The 15,947-nt window shown below is 34.3% G+C and overlaps 1 long non-coding RNA gene across 4 annotated transcripts; it reads right to left on the bottom strand.

Moving 5' to 3' along the window:
- Positions 1-1,239: 1,239 nt before the first annotated feature.
- On the bottom strand, positions 1,240-9,205 carry LOC148596974 (uncharacterized). 4 transcript variants are annotated; one of them, XR_015919046.1, is made up of 5 exons: positions 9,098-9,199; positions 6,907-6,957; positions 5,720-6,664; positions 3,614-3,740; positions 1,240-2,070 (listed from the first exon to the last, which is right to left on the bottom strand). It is a non-coding gene; the product is annotated as an uncharacterized LOC148596974 (long non-coding RNA). The 4 variants fall into 4 exon arrangements; XR_015919045.1 differs by lacking the exon at positions 6,907-6,957 and having other exon boundaries at positions 9,098-9,205; XR_015919048.1 differs by lacking the exon at positions 6,907-6,957 and having other exon boundaries at positions 9,145-9,199.
- Positions 9,206-15,947: the final 6,742 nt, after the last annotated feature.

Consider the following 15,947-nt stretch of genomic DNA (forward strand, 5'->3'; position numbering starts at 1 on the left):
TCTGTGGTGGAATAATGGTATGATGTGGTCAGTTTCGTCATTGTTGACTGCGGTAGAATAATTGTATCATGCTGCTGTCATTGTCGTCTGCGGTGGAATAATGGTATCATGTGATCGCCAGTTTTGTTATTGTCGTCTGTAGATATTTCATGTTTGAACAATAACTTGAGTATACATTTAGTGTATGGATCTTCATGAAATTAAACCGCTAAAGGAAGGCTGGGATTGATTTTAAGGGTTTTAACTTGAACTAATTACGAATCAGAAACAAACAATGACTGAGTAAAATAAGTTTGGCTAAAATTTGGAGTATTCTTAACTTTTACATAACAAACCAAGCCTCCCCCCTCAGTACAAAAATGGTATGTGCCTAACAATTGGTACAAGGAACATGGACCTATAGCATGTGACTGATATAACCCCTGTGCACCCCCCACCCCCATTACTCAACCAAACTATGATTTTCAGGTACCCTTATACCTCCCATTTCCGAATCTTTTTGTCGCCAAGAAATAAACTGAAGCATTTTTGTATTTTTTGGCTACTTTTTATACCTCGTTTAGGCAAAATTCAATTTTTCAAAGTTTTTTTTTTATTTTACGCACTTCTTCTTTCTTCGTTTTATGCTGAATAGGTGATAAACAATAATCACCTGTCATAATGAAGAGAGATTCTGCTATAAACACAAAGAAAAGTCAAATGCAGTAAAAACATAGAATAGACCACATCATTTATCTGCTAGTCTTTTATAATTTTCTGTCCGAAAAAAAAGAAAAATTGATAAATAATCTGTTACTGGTAAAAACATGCATGTGATAAACAGTATATGTACAGCCATTTTAATATTGCCCTTGTTATCAGCCCTTGATTGATATTGTCTGACCCACCAATATCAAGATCTCGGGTTGAAAAAAAAGGCAATTAACAAGGCCATGTTTTAATATTTGTAAATTTCCATTGTAAAGTAATAAGGAAATATTGATTCATATTTTTTTTCTGTCAATGCTTGAGAAAAAATAGCTAAAATTTGAAAAATTACTTTTCTCCACATTATCTGACCCCACCCCCTTTCCTTTCAGTATTAAAAAAAGATTCAGTGCCTTACCTGGATACAGTGTTGGACTTAAGTTTTCCTTGGGTTGTATAAGAACTTTTCAAATATAATCATTATAAATATTAAAAGAGAATTTGAGAGAAGCTAAAAAAGGTCTCAGGGAGGTAATTCAAGAAAGTTTTCACTTCACATTAAAAAAAAGTTTATTTGACACAAAACTAAGATGGTTTCATATACAGTGAAACCTGTCTAAACCAAACACTTTTTAAAGATCTTCATGTCAGTGTAAGTGTACATTTTGGAACCTTAGAAAACCAACCACCGATACAAGTCTTAACCGAGCCAATTTTAAATTTGAAATATATAGGTTTAGACAGATTTCTCACTATGTATTTTTGATAAAATAATGCTTATAATTAAAATAAATAAATATTGTGACATTCCTTCATCAGTTTAGTTTGTGCCTTAAGCAGCTTAAAGCTGGTCTAAAAAAAAGGGAGGGTTAGGTTGGTCTTAATAAGAGAGGGAAAGGCTGGTCTTAAAAAAAACAGGATTAGGCTGGTCTTAAACAAAGGAGGGTAAGGCTGGTGTTAAAAAAAGCAGGGTTAGGCTGGTCTTTAAAAAAAAGGGTTAGGCTGGTCTTAAAAAAAGAGGGTTAGGCTGGTCTGAAAAAAAAGGTTAGGCTGGTCTTAAAAAAAGAGGGTTAGGCTGGTATAAAAAAAGGAGGGTCTAAATATATTTTAGAATACTCAAGAGGTCAAGCTGGTGTTACATTTGTCTTTGGAAAGGGAGAGTTGAAATCAATTCTGGAAGATTGAAGAGAAGAAATTCTATGGTAGGTCCCCAGTTGCTGAATTTACCGATGATGATGAAATGCCATAATCTCAAACAGCCTCATGCACATAGTACTGGAAGATGATATATACACAGTCAAAATGAACATGGAACAATTGAGATGAAAGCAAACTTTGATTCCATTTGACAAATTCTTCAACACCACTAGATACACAAATGTCCTGAAAAAGAAGAATAAGAAAAAAAACTCTGTACTTCCATGCATAAAATCTGTAACAAGTGAACGAATGACCTTAATATCTAATACTAATTTGTTATCAGTGACCTTAAATTTTGATTCTTATATCTAAAACAGAACACTTAAACCTGTATTAACTGAACATGAATAACCTGAATACCTGTCTATAACATACACTTTTTAATATAAAGAACCTTAATGAGCGTGCTAATATACCCCACACATACACAAATATGACTCTCAAATTAAAAGTATTTGAAAAAAAAGAAAGTTCAGGGGCCGTAGTTCATAGGAAATCTCAACATTACATAAACTTGATCTGTAACTGATCATGATACATTGTAAACTCACATACCAAACATCAGCTCAATATCTGAGAGTGTTGAGAAAAAAAATCCTGAAAACTGTTGATTTAAAAGAAAGTGCTAATTCTAAGGCCTGTAATTTTGGTAAAAGTCAGCGGAGCAGAACAAAACCTATAGATACTCATCATGTTAGAGTTACATACCAAATATCAGCTCAATAAGCGTTTAGAAAAAAAGTCCCAAAAACTTTTATTTATGAAAATTTGCTCAGTCCAAGGCAAGTAATTTCGGTAAAAATCAGCAGAACAAAACCTAAACATCATCTGTTTATTATGATGGTAGTTTCACATACCAAAAATCAGCTTAATGTCTGCAAGTGTTTAGACAAAAGTCTGGAATACTAATGATCGACTGACAGGTAAAAAAAATATACCCTTCACGACTTGATTGCATGGGGTATAAATACCAACATATCTGTTTAATTGTACCAAACAACTGTCTAAAAGGAACTAATTTTGAAGTCTAAATTCTGTTTATACACTAAACTAATTAACAAAAGGTATAAAGACTACTTCCAAACTCAACGTAACACAGACAGACTAACATGAGATGCACATGACTAATTAACAAGATGTATAAAAACTACCTTCAAACCTTAAGTGTGACAGACAGACAGACTGACATGACATCACTTTATACACATGACCAAACATCCTAATGTATAAAAACTACCTCCAAACCTAACGTGCAACAGACAAACAGACACGAGATCACTATAAATAGTTGACAAATTAACGAGAGCCATAGAGGTATAATAAGTTAATGTGCAACAGACAGACAGACACGAGATCACTATACATACTTGACAAATTAACAGGAGTCATAGAGGTATAATAACCTAAAGTGTGACCGACAGACAGACAGTCGGACATGAGACAACTGTACATACTTCACAAATTAACAAGAGCCATAGAGGTATAATAACCTAGTATGCTACAGTCAAACAAACCGACACAAAATCGCCAAGTGCACATGCCGAATTGCATTCCCCTTTCTTTATGTCACAGAAAAAGCTTAAAGTCATTAGGTCTTAAAGACCTGGAGCTTCAACAGTATTTCCCATAAAATCAAAGGAGTCTATTAACCTGGTATTGCTAAGGATAAACTTTTCAGTACTCATCTGCTGAACATTAAGTTATTTATATATTAAGTCGTACTTGCCTAATATCTTTCCTTTTACTTCATAGTATCCTGAAAATTCACAAATAGGGTCAAAGTACTTGTCTCTTATGTCTTGTAAAATTGCTGAAAAAAACTCTTCCCGTGGCCCTCCCATATCCACTGCTGACTGCAACAAAAATCAACATTAAGATTGGATAAGTATTCTAGAAAAGTAGAAAAGTTAGAAAAGTATTCTAACATTAAATAAACATGAAAATTGATGGACCAAAACTAAATCATTAATCACATTATGAGCAACCTATTTCTTGGATACTATTAAACTGGAATATAATGTCTGTCCAAATAAAAAAAAAAGTTTAAAACCTTTTAAGCTCACCTGGTCGAAAGGCCGTATGAGCTATTGCCATCACTATGTGTCTGTCATTGTCCTCATATACTTTTTAAAACATCTTCTCCTCTAAAACTATGCAATAGATTGTCAATAAACTTGGCATGATTGTTCCCTAGGGTATTTTTAAAATCCTTCTGAGGGAATTTTTTATCTAGCAAAAAACATGGCCGCCTTTCTGAAAATAGACCATAGGGGTCAAATTGTAGAATTATGCAAATAACTCAAAAACAGCTGGGTTTAGTTAAAATCAGGTAGCGTAAAATTGTTCAGCATGATGCCAAAATATTCAGAAAGATTCCCCGACAAATGAATGAGTTATGGGTCCTGAAATGGATTTTCCCCCTGTATTTTACATTTCCAACTTTGAAAATCTTCTCTAAAACTAGTGGATGGATTGAAACAAGACTTTGCAAGAATGTTATGTAGGACATGTTTAGTAATCTGTGTGTGGGATTTTTGATCTTGTGAAAAACAGGGCCATCATTTTTTTTTAAAATAGACCATATGAGTCAAATTGAAGAATTATGCAAATAACTAAAAAATAATTGGGTTTAGCTAAAATCTAGCAGGGATTAAAATTGTTCAGCATGATGGGATTAACTAACATACGTGAATGCTGAAATTTTCAGAAAGATCCGTTGACATATGACAGAGTAATGGGTCCTGAAATAGATTTTTTTAAAATCTCCTCTTAGACAACTTGTAGGATGGATTGTAACCAAACATTGCCTGAATATTTGTTAAGATATCCTTAACAAATTGTATGTGTCGAAAACATGGCCACCACTAATATAATTAAGATTGTAAAACCAAAAGATTTAGCCTAATTTTCTAGAGGGAAAATTGATCAGCATGGGAAAACCCACCTATGCTAAAATTTTCATAAAGTTCTGTTGCTCAATGTTGGAGTTATTGCCCTTGAAGAGATTTATTTTACTTTATTTAAGGGTGGATCACTAAGATGCTGTTTATTGATTAAATTATTCTTGTGACAATAGTGCAGTAAGGTCAAGAGTCTTGCTTTAGAAAACTATAAAGACTATTTTTGACAAGGTGAGCCATTCAGGCTCTTTAGAGCCTGTAGTTTTTTTTTTATTTTAAGTCCATACTGTTCAATGCCAAAATGATTAAACAGGCTCTTTTCCAGAGCTTCTGTAATTACCAATCTTAATCCATTTAATATTGATAATGTTGGTCATGAAACCAGACATACTACAAAAGGATACCCCCTATCCTGATAGACATACCAAATGTGTCAAAATTCAAAGTACAATTATCTCTCTTAGTCCTTAGATAATATTGGAGACCACTTATGTTCACCCGTGCACATCGTTTATGGAAAGCTTTAAAAAAAATCCATGAAGTGATTAGGTAGGAGTTGCGCTAATGAGAAAGTCATTTTGAATGGAATGTATCAAAATTGTCAGTCCAATCAACTCCCTTCAATAATAAATGTAATGGACATTAACTATATTCCTACATGCACATCTTCATATGGTGTGATTCCTTTGTGCAAAGTTTCATCGAAATCTATGAAGCAGTTAAGGAGGAGATACACTTACATGAAATGTGGACAGACAGGGTGATTCTTATATACCCCTCAAATAAAAAAATTTCCTAATAAATTGCTGTAAATATTGGTTAGAGATTATTATTATTTCTTTTTTTTGTAAGGGGGGGGGGTCTGATGATATCAAAATACTGATACTTTGCTAAATTAATCTGATTAATTATAACAGCTGTACATTAGTTACCTCTTCATATAACTGTACTTCTAGTGTTGTTCTAAGATCAGCAAGACCAGAAATTTTAGGAAATCCTGTTTCAATCAGTTTGTTTCGATCAACCATGATAGAATTTGTTTCACCTTCCATAGCAGCACTTTCGTCATCTATGTCAAGTTTTCTACCCTTTACAATAATGAATTGGATGTATCTGATAACACCAGTCGGGTCTGTCAAACCATTTTCCTTACAGAACTGGATACAAAGATTGGCTTGATCATCAATAGATACTGAGTCCTGTTCACTTTCATTGTCAGTTGTAGATTAAAGAACTTGCTCATTTATATCATAATTAATGCCATTCAGGATGTCATTGCTGGTTTCATTTGCGTGTGTCTTTTCCTCCTGAGACTGCTCTCTGCCGCTGGTTTGAATGAAGACTGTATCATCATGATCCATGGTTGCATTTGCTTGTCTAGAACTGAATGTCAATTCAGGCAATTCATCATCATCAAGGCAACTCTCTACATGTTTTCTAAGTTCAATCATATTAATAAACTTTAAGTATTTGCAGCACTGCTCCTTTTCCTCACATCTGCCAACTGATGTATTATTTTGATCAACAGGTAAGTTGTTCTGTATTAGTCTGATGTATATCTTTGATTGACTTCCAAAAGTTGTCTTTAGACTTTGTACATCCCAACTACATGATATAATGACTCATTTTCTGCAATTGCTCTGACAAGTCAGTAACTCAAAACCACCCCCAAGTATCAGCTATTCAAAGCCTACTTCATTATTTGTAAGTTTAATCCTTACATCCTAACTGCCGTTTCTTTTTGTTTTTTTTTTTGTTATTAGCTCTGATATAAGATTGTGACCTCCTTGGTTGGAAGAGAGAAAAAGCTGTATTGGTTGATGTTCATGCTTGCTGATCTCGCAGAACTAAATTTCTTCTTTCAGAAGCCTTTCTTGCTGAAAACAATGGAAAAAATAAATGTACTTTATGCTTCATATAAGTCTTATTTCATACTGGGTGTACGTATGGACGGACGTATTGACATCGGTATTACAAGAGTTTCATTTTTTTTTTTAAATGCAGTTACATTTGGTTTTGTAGTTTGTAGGAGGTACTTTTCATCATTTTGTTTCATAAAAATGCATGGAATGTCAAAATTCTGGAGGTACATTTCAGTAGTTTAGAACGGTAAAAGTACCTGGTACTACCTCTTAATGAAAGGCCTGCGGTAAAACTTAATGCACTGCACCTGTAAAAAAAAGACTTGTTTAGGGGAATGATAAAGGGTGCAAATCAAAGGTGCATGAAAACTTTAGGTTGTATACAACCTACTGTATCATATTAACAATGATATGTACTGTATGGTAAGGCAAGTGTATTATGTCGCCCCTATATACAAAACTACTGCATTTACCATCAAATATCAGTGTTTTTGCTGAACTTTGGTTTAGAGGGTAATTTCAGGAGAAAAATGGAGTAACTTAAGTTCTTTGGGTAACTGCGAAGGCACAGATGTGCAACCCATAGTAGTCTACTTTTCATGATTAGTGATATGGAAAAGGTAGGCATTTTATTTGCAGTGTGTGTGATTCAGGTTAAAATTTTCAAACAGCCTATTCCCGACTTGCGGACAAACATTTTGTTAACATTTATCTTCCTTTGAAGCAGGTGTCTATTCGGAACATGTAAGGTTTTCCATCCGATAACGACAATACTCTCCGAAGTCAAAAGGGAATTTCTCGTTCTACTGACCCTGCCATAAATTTTCTTTACCTGGGATACAAATGAAAATCATCCTTATGTAACCTACCAACAAAATGAAACACCCTGTAAATTTTAGAAATACCGTTGTGTTTGTCTGCTGGAGATTCCATTTTCATTCGAGTTACCTCTTTTTTCTGCACCCGAATATGAACATCGATTAGAGAGACTTCGAAATTAAACATGCTCTTACGGGAGGTAACTCTGCAAAAACAGGATAAAATATGGCTGCACCCCGAGCTCGGCAAGTAGGGAATATATTTACACATGGTTACTGATTTGACATCAGTTATATCATCCTTAAAACCATCAAAGTTAATAAAGATTAACACTTGACTGATAAGTATGCAGGGATACAATTAGCTCTGACATGATAATGATGTCTTCAGATACAATGTCATATGCTCCAAACAGCATCAATCCTTCTGTGATAAATGCCAATGCATATCTATGAATGGATTACATAAATGTATCACATATATATGAATGGGTGTCAATTTTCATTGTCAGAATATACGAATGGGGTGGGTAAACATTTTTTGGGGCGTTCACCCATACCCTCTTACCTGTTTTAAAAGTTACCTCCAGTGCTTTCAACCATTGTTGGACATTTGGTTCAATAAACGATGGGATTTTACTTGACCAAAGAACATTTTACTGGAAATTTCTATATGTTTCAATTTTAAATTCCATAATTTTTTACAGTCATACGGTCCACTTAATCAAGAGTTTTTACTGGGCAGTAGTGGCTACTCGTCCATGCATTCGTGGACAGGGAGTCTCTTCAGACTAATTGTCCAAAGAATTTTGACGGAAACGCTCAATTTGTTACAGAAATATCTTTGAACTTATCCACTAATATACGACTACCGGTATTAATGGGTTCACGAACTGTGATCAAATTTAACAAACTGAACAGTTTTCTATTCATGTTTTACTACTCATGTTTGAAAATGGATAGATTTTATGTTGGCAGACACAGAACAAGTCACAGATGTTATGATGTCTGATGTCAAAGTTGATGCATCATCTTTACCATATGTTTCATAAATTTGTAATAATATCATGGATGGAAATGTCACTATGTGTATACGCCATTTGTTAAAATGTATATGTACTTTAGTGATGACATATCGGAAGTTCTTAAAATTTTAGTTTCTATAAAGGATCAGTGTGAATGGACATGTTTCACATGTAAGGAGAAATTGCCGGAACAAGACTCACTAGCTTGTGATTGCCATCAGGAATGGCAGCTTAAGTTAATATGTACCAGACTAAATCATCTTCCAAAACAATCATTTTGGATGTGCACAGTTTTGGCTGACATTTTCATACTGGTAGGGATGTTATATGCCTAACCTATCTCATTATAATTATATTTGTTTAAAATTGTCTTCCAAGTTTGTTAAATGTCACATTTCTGTGTGGTATTGACTCAAACCGGATGTGTGAACAATTAGCCTATAGATGTTCCACGAATGCATGCACGAGCATCCACTGCCTTACTTGACCAAGTCCAATTTTATTGATCTTTTGCCCATGTCTGACAGACGTTTGGCTTCCAAATTATAGGCAAATAACTGTACTTGCCTGATCGGACAATTTTGACATAAAGTTAACATAATAACCTGACAATATGACTATTAGTTATGCTTTTCTACTTAATTAATGTTACTGCCTGTCATGCTTCTTAGAAGGTAAATTTCTGCAGTAAGTTCGGTCAGGGTATATCATAGGGAAAGGGGAAGGAAACAGAGAAATATACCACAAGAAAATGGCGGTTATTTCCTCTCGGAAAAGCTTTGAAAAATGCCCGATAAATATATAAAGTAATGCTGTGTTCTCGCTAACCAGATGTTCATTTCATTGGCTGCAAACTTAGCCGAAACATAACGAATATTGTAATTAGCCACGTGCATAACAGCTTTGTTTTTTAGGTTAAACCTCTAGATTCGGCATCCTTTATATAATAATTTACAAATAATATTCAAACCGTAGACATTTATTTGAAAATTTAAACAAAGCAAGTACATCTATCCAGGGGGTCATATTTTTCTGTAAGTGGAAAAGGGGGGGTTCAGTTTTTTTTTTGTAACTTCAAAGAGGGGGGGGGTCATTTTTTTGCACATGAATTTCAAGGGGGATCCAAATTTTTAGTTAAGCAGAGCATTACACCAGTCAAATTAAAACATATTTTACCACCATTAAACATTTTATTTCATTGTCACATGAATGATCTCTGGTAAAATCAAGTTCACACATCAACATAACCATCAGGACCTAAAACATTTACAGTTATTAAATTAAATTGGTCCGACTTATCTGCTGATCATTCAATTTCCTTACCAATATCTTGAATATCAAGAGCTGTGTCTGATTCTGATTGATTTTGATCAGACTTTTCCAAAGTATCAAGTCTTGGAGTTGAAGACTTGAATTCTTTATTGTAAGAATTCTTTAACATCTAAACTGCTTTGCTTCAAAGAGTAATCAAGGGAACTACGGTTATAACGGTAATAAGAATGTTATCCAGGGACAAAGACATGGAAAACAGACGTACAAAGAACATGAAATTTTGTTAAAATCAAATATACAAATTAACAAAAGCAAATGAGCAACTATGACTTCACTAAAAACTTGGAGCATGGACCAGGTGCGCCAGTAGGGTAAGCGTCCTCTGCTTTTCTAGAAACACCCGCCGAGTTACTCATAAAAAGTCCGGGGTAGACGAAGAGGAAAGGAAAACCATGACACGTTGAACAAATCAGTTTTCATGACGCAGATGGATACACCGTAGCGATCCACGATTTCATGATGACGACCATAACATAAAATTTCTATAGGGATGACTTCAATCTTGTAGCAACACAACCCTGTTCCAGAAGTTTATTTGTTAGAATTCTAGCGCGATACAAAAACTATGCGTAGTTTCGGCAAGCTCTGGCATAATGTTTGATTTGTTATATGAAAACGCCATACCCATGTTTAATAGAGGGGGTATCACATTTAAAAAGAAATGTTTTTAAGGGGGATAAGAAAATATCATTGGGGTCAAGAAAATTTTATATGATTTCAAAATGACCAGTCCCCCCTCCCAGGTAAATAATGATAAATTTCTATATCCATTTGAATCGCAAGGGGAAAAAGGGGGCTATATAGTCGAATTTTGTGTCCTGGATCTTTTTATGTAATATTCAAACCAGAACTTTTTTTTCGCATATTGCATCTTTGTATTTATATAAAATCATATATCATTGTCCTGCCTTTCTATTTGAAATGCGATCCTAGCCCCGACCCCCATTCATAAAAATCAACATGATTACTCGGAGGCGTATTCAGGTGGGGGGAGTGGTGGGCGTGCGCCCCCTACAATTTGCAAAGCATGGGTTGTCGGGGGTAGATTTAGGCGGTTTCAAGTTGAAACTTTAAATTTCTCGCTAATTTTACAACAAAAGATATCTACATTGCACCTACTCTATAATATTTCAAAAATTTAACCTCAAAATTTGTGTCACCTCGCTCCGCTCGGCAGAATTTTTACTGTGCGCCCCTATCTAAAATCCTGCATGCGCGTAGCCGCCGTTAGGCAAAAAAGCTTTTCCCTGCACTTAATTTTGCCATTTTTTTTAGATAACTAATAACCGTAATTTTGCCTACACTTCAATTTGGCCTTAGCTACGCGCCTGTCCTTGATCCGTCCCTGTTACTCTTACAACGTAAGAGGTTGGAATTCCGTTCCTCTATACCCCAGGATGGCACGAAGTCAGAAAATAGCTTGCGGACAACCTCTAGCATTGCTGGAGTACAACATGGTTTGCTACCTAAGCATTGTATTGCTTTTTCATATATATTTCTTTATTGCTTTTATGGAGAATATTAAAATAGTTTCAAAACAGGCCACTTGTTTCATGCAAAACGGTTAAAGCAAAATATGATGAAAGCGATTTTCAGGTTAGTGAACAGGGACGACTCCAGACACTTTGAAAAGGAGGGGTGCAAGCCAATGTGATGGTGATGCCAAGACATTATTTTCCATGTTTTGTCAATTTTACACATGTAAATGACTAATTTTCTGGTAAAAAGTAGGGGTGCCAACCCCCTCTGATCAATGAACAGGTATTACCAGCACAGTTGAGTAATAATTATCATTCGATAAGATGTCCTATGAAACAGGTGCATCATGAGCGTATGGTATGATTATCCTCACCTCAACATCTCTCTTAACTTGTGAAAAAAAAATCACAATTTACCAGTCTTGTAGAGTTTGTACAAGGAAATCATGAATTCAGATCAATTCAATGTAAATTATAGGTACAAGTACAACAATAAATCCTTCTTTTCCAAAATTTTTAAGGTCTGTGAATGTTTATATATTTTATTCTACTTACCCATGGAACTTGTTTTTTTTCATTGATTGGTTGTGGTTTCAATGCATATTGCAATTATTTCTTGCATTTCAGGACAAGAATGTTTTACTGTATGAAATGATCCTGCTTTATACTACTCTACTATTGTGACATTTTGAGGTGGTTTCATAGTGCTACCTCACAGAATCAACAGTTGCTTAGCCAAATAGTTGTTACACAAAATTACTTGTTTGAGAAGCAGTGAAAGATTTAGCACTCACTAGTCATAAGTAGAAAACTTAAATACATGTACCATTTATGTTTGCCAATGAGATAGTCATTCAAAAAACCAAGCAAGTAACGATTAAGCTTCTACAAGTGAAATCACCACATGGTTATCAATAATGGGCAAACCACATACCATTAAGCAATCTATAAAAAGGCCCAAAGCAAAGAAAGTAAAACTATTTACAAAAGACCATAATCAACTAAATCTACAGAAAACAATAAAGTAATTTTTTAGCTCAGTTGTTAGAGTGACAGCTTGCAGTACAAGGGATTATAAGTTGTATTCCAGGATGGTACTGTCAAGAAGTATACATAGCTGTTATTGTATACATGTATGAAAGTGACTTTTACTTTTGAAGCACAACACATTTAAACCTTGTACATTTGCATAAGAAACTTCAGCTTCATATTAGCTTCCATTACAGTGCAAGCAGAGATTTGAACAGCATTGAAGATCATCTAAATTTACATGTATGAATTCTTTTCAGTCATATACATGCCATGGATGACCTGGAAGTATAAAAATCAGTAATAAAGATACATAATACTCAAACTCAAAGTTATTGTGATTCATGATTCCTGTATTGAAGTAGACCTCTATTTAAGTAAACCCTACATTATATGGCTCACTGGATGTTTTTTTTTCTTCAAACAAAACATCCCATTATTACGTTGTTAAAATATTACGTCTATGTTACAACCTTCATTTAAGTGTCATGAGAACTGTAGTGCTACATTTTTAGCAATAAACACATATGGAATCTGTCTACATTACACATGTAGAAATAATACAAATACATTTCTAAAATAAATTGACTAATGAGAGTTTATAGTGAACAATCAAAAGACTTTGAAAGTGGGGGTCCAAGCTATTAATTTTCTCATTTTTGCAAAAAATTTCCACATTACGTCCAACATTTCCCAACAAAAGAGGTGGTTCCTACCTTTGGAACACCCCAAATCAATATTAATTTAAAAGAAAAAAACATGACATACAAATATGGTATACAGAACCTCAACTATCTACACAATCTATTATAATACTTCATTTGAACAGAGCTTCCTGTTATGTATGACTTGTCTGGTAACTTGTATCATTGGTAGGTGAACATGATGGCTGCATCCAAAATTTTCTGGAAAATGTCAAAACATATTTCCTTTTAATATGGAAAGAGATACTGAAAACCAACATGGTTAGACTTTTATCATACTGTCATGACTGTGGTATAATTGTACATGTTCATGAAATGCTGTGCAAAAGAAATCTGATGACTGATAAAACTAGTTCCTTATCCATAGTTACAGATATACAATGTAAGTCAACAGCTTGTATTTATGGATCTATTAAAAAAGTAAAAAAAAATATAGTATGATAAACTTCTTAAAAAATTGATGTTTGTTTTGTTTGTTTGTTGGGGTTTAACGTCTGAGCAGCAATATTTCAGCTATATTCAGACGATAAAAAATTGAAAATTGTGTCTTATATAAGGTCATACAAATGTATATGTTAATGTTTAGATTAATTTCCAAATCATATAATTCATGTAGTTTACCTCAAGTTATGTATGAAATATTCTCATATGACTTACATGTACAATACCATGGAACATTAAATATTGTTTTTGATTGCTCTTGGTCAACTGTTCAGCAATACTTGTTTCACTGGAGTTTCCTTGACCTTGTACACGAATTTATTTTTGTTCTCAAAAATGAAATATGGGGTACTGTATACACAAATAACAGATTCTTGTAAGGTTTTGTTTGTGTTGCCCTATAATCAAGTAACTGTACAACTCATCATGTTTGACAAGTTTGTATCACAGACTGTTTCATTTAAATGGAAATCAACATTCATTGACTCGACGACAACTCTTCATGTCTTTATAAAAATGTTTGTATGGACTATGGAACATGTATACAGTACACGTATAAGCCTTAAGAAAGTTTTTTGTGTACCATATCTCCTGTAATTTGAACTGCATTCATTAACTTAGACTACAGAACATGATTTAGACAAATTACAATTAACAAATACATGGTATATGATAAACACTTAAGTTATTTATCATAATTCTTCATTATTGTAACTGTGTTCGAGATAAATAAAATATTTGTATTTTCATCATGGCGGCAGTGTAAACAATAATGAATGCATATCATCAATGTTCCTTCGTTTTGGTAATCAATTTTTTGATATATAAAAATATAAAAAACACAAAAATATAGCAAACAATTGAAATAAATACAAACTGTCATGTTCGAAATGAAAAAAATATACTCAAATAAAACATTAATTTAGCCACAAATATGCCGAAGTTCATAAGCAAGCTGCCGATAAAAAAAACACAATGGAGAAAATTTTAAATAGTTTGGTGTTTTTTGTAGAAGATTTGGAATTATCTCAAACTACAATTTTCAGGTTCATTTGCATTCACCTTAATGTGTCACTTACTCTTTGGTGGTATATATGTCCATATGTGAGTACACGAAACTCAAATTCAGACGACCCCCCACCCCCCATGTGACAGCATGGTTTTTTTTACAAAATACCGTTCGGAAGTCTGATTTTAGTTCAAAAGTCATGTAAAAGTCCGAGAATCCCGAACTCCTGTTTCCATGGGCTGCTCACGTTTTCTAAACCTAAACAGGAAATGTTGAGATGCACTATAATATTGGACAATGACGGACCAGAACCGGAAAAATCCGGTTTTTCGAAATGTTGCCATTTCACTTACTTGGCGTAGAATGTTGTGTGAAGGCGTGGGGCGTATTTTGGGACAAAAAAATGTAGAAAACCAATCTAATCAAAATTATAACCTATCTCTTATCTAGACTGGTCCCGATCGCAATATTCAGCATGTTACACATATACATTGCTAGTAGCTTATATCTGGAACGTAGTCGCGGGAACCAGGATATCTGTTATCCCTCTCGTTTTATTCATATATGGATATGTCGCATATCGGGAACGATGGTCGAGAGATAATAATTTCAGTTAGATTGGTAGAAAATATGCCAAAAGCGAATGGGAAAAAACAGGTCTGGGTTTCTGTATGGTCCGAAAAATCAAAATAAGTAAATATGTAAATAATAAAAATGAAATTAAAAAGAACCCAGACATTCCAGAGCTACAATCCGCATATACCCAACCCCTCTGATCCTTCCATGTCCCTGCAAACGATTGCACGATTGTTTACATTTGCAATCTATATAACACACGTGCACAAAAAAGTGCAATATGGATACCCTAACCATAAACACAGTAGCCTCTTTCATGTTTAACTGTTTGAGTGTTTCAGTGTGTTTATGATGTTCAGATTACCCAGCGCATTCTGAAACTGAATTTGGTCTCCCATCGTAGTGATGCCCAGCCTCTCCAGTTGACGGCTCGTGAGCGACTGGCAGATCTCCAAGGAATCTATTTGTTCATCAGAAAAGTTTTTAAATGGGGAACGTGGTCGAAGTTCGACCGGTAGTTGAGATGGTTCGACTGGTTCTTGACTTTGCCGTTACAGGTTACCACATTACCATTACAAGTTGCAATAGCACGGTAATCAGTTCATTTCTTCTCTTCGTTTTACCAATCTTTTGCCTATGAGGTTTATTTATCATTTATCATATATGGGGAAATTCGACCGGTACTAACATAATATACTCTCTGGTTTAAGGAGTTGAACTTTTTACCCAGTAGCATATTTAACAGAAATAAAGCCACGCTGAGTTGATTTCATGCTTCTCCTTGTTTTCTCAAGCTGCCCCCATTAATTGTAGTCTATTTAATGTTCAACAATTTGGCATCGTACGGGTCGATGTCCTTGATTACATGGATTTGGCATCGTCCGGG

Source organism: Perna viridis, chromosome 15 (genome assembly GCF_037379345.1).
Source record: "Perna viridis isolate PV_CMFRI_1.1 ecotype Kerala chromosome 15, ASM3737934v1, whole genome shotgun sequence".
NCBI lineage: Eukaryota > Metazoa > Mollusca > Bivalvia > Mytilida > Mytilidae > Perna > Perna viridis.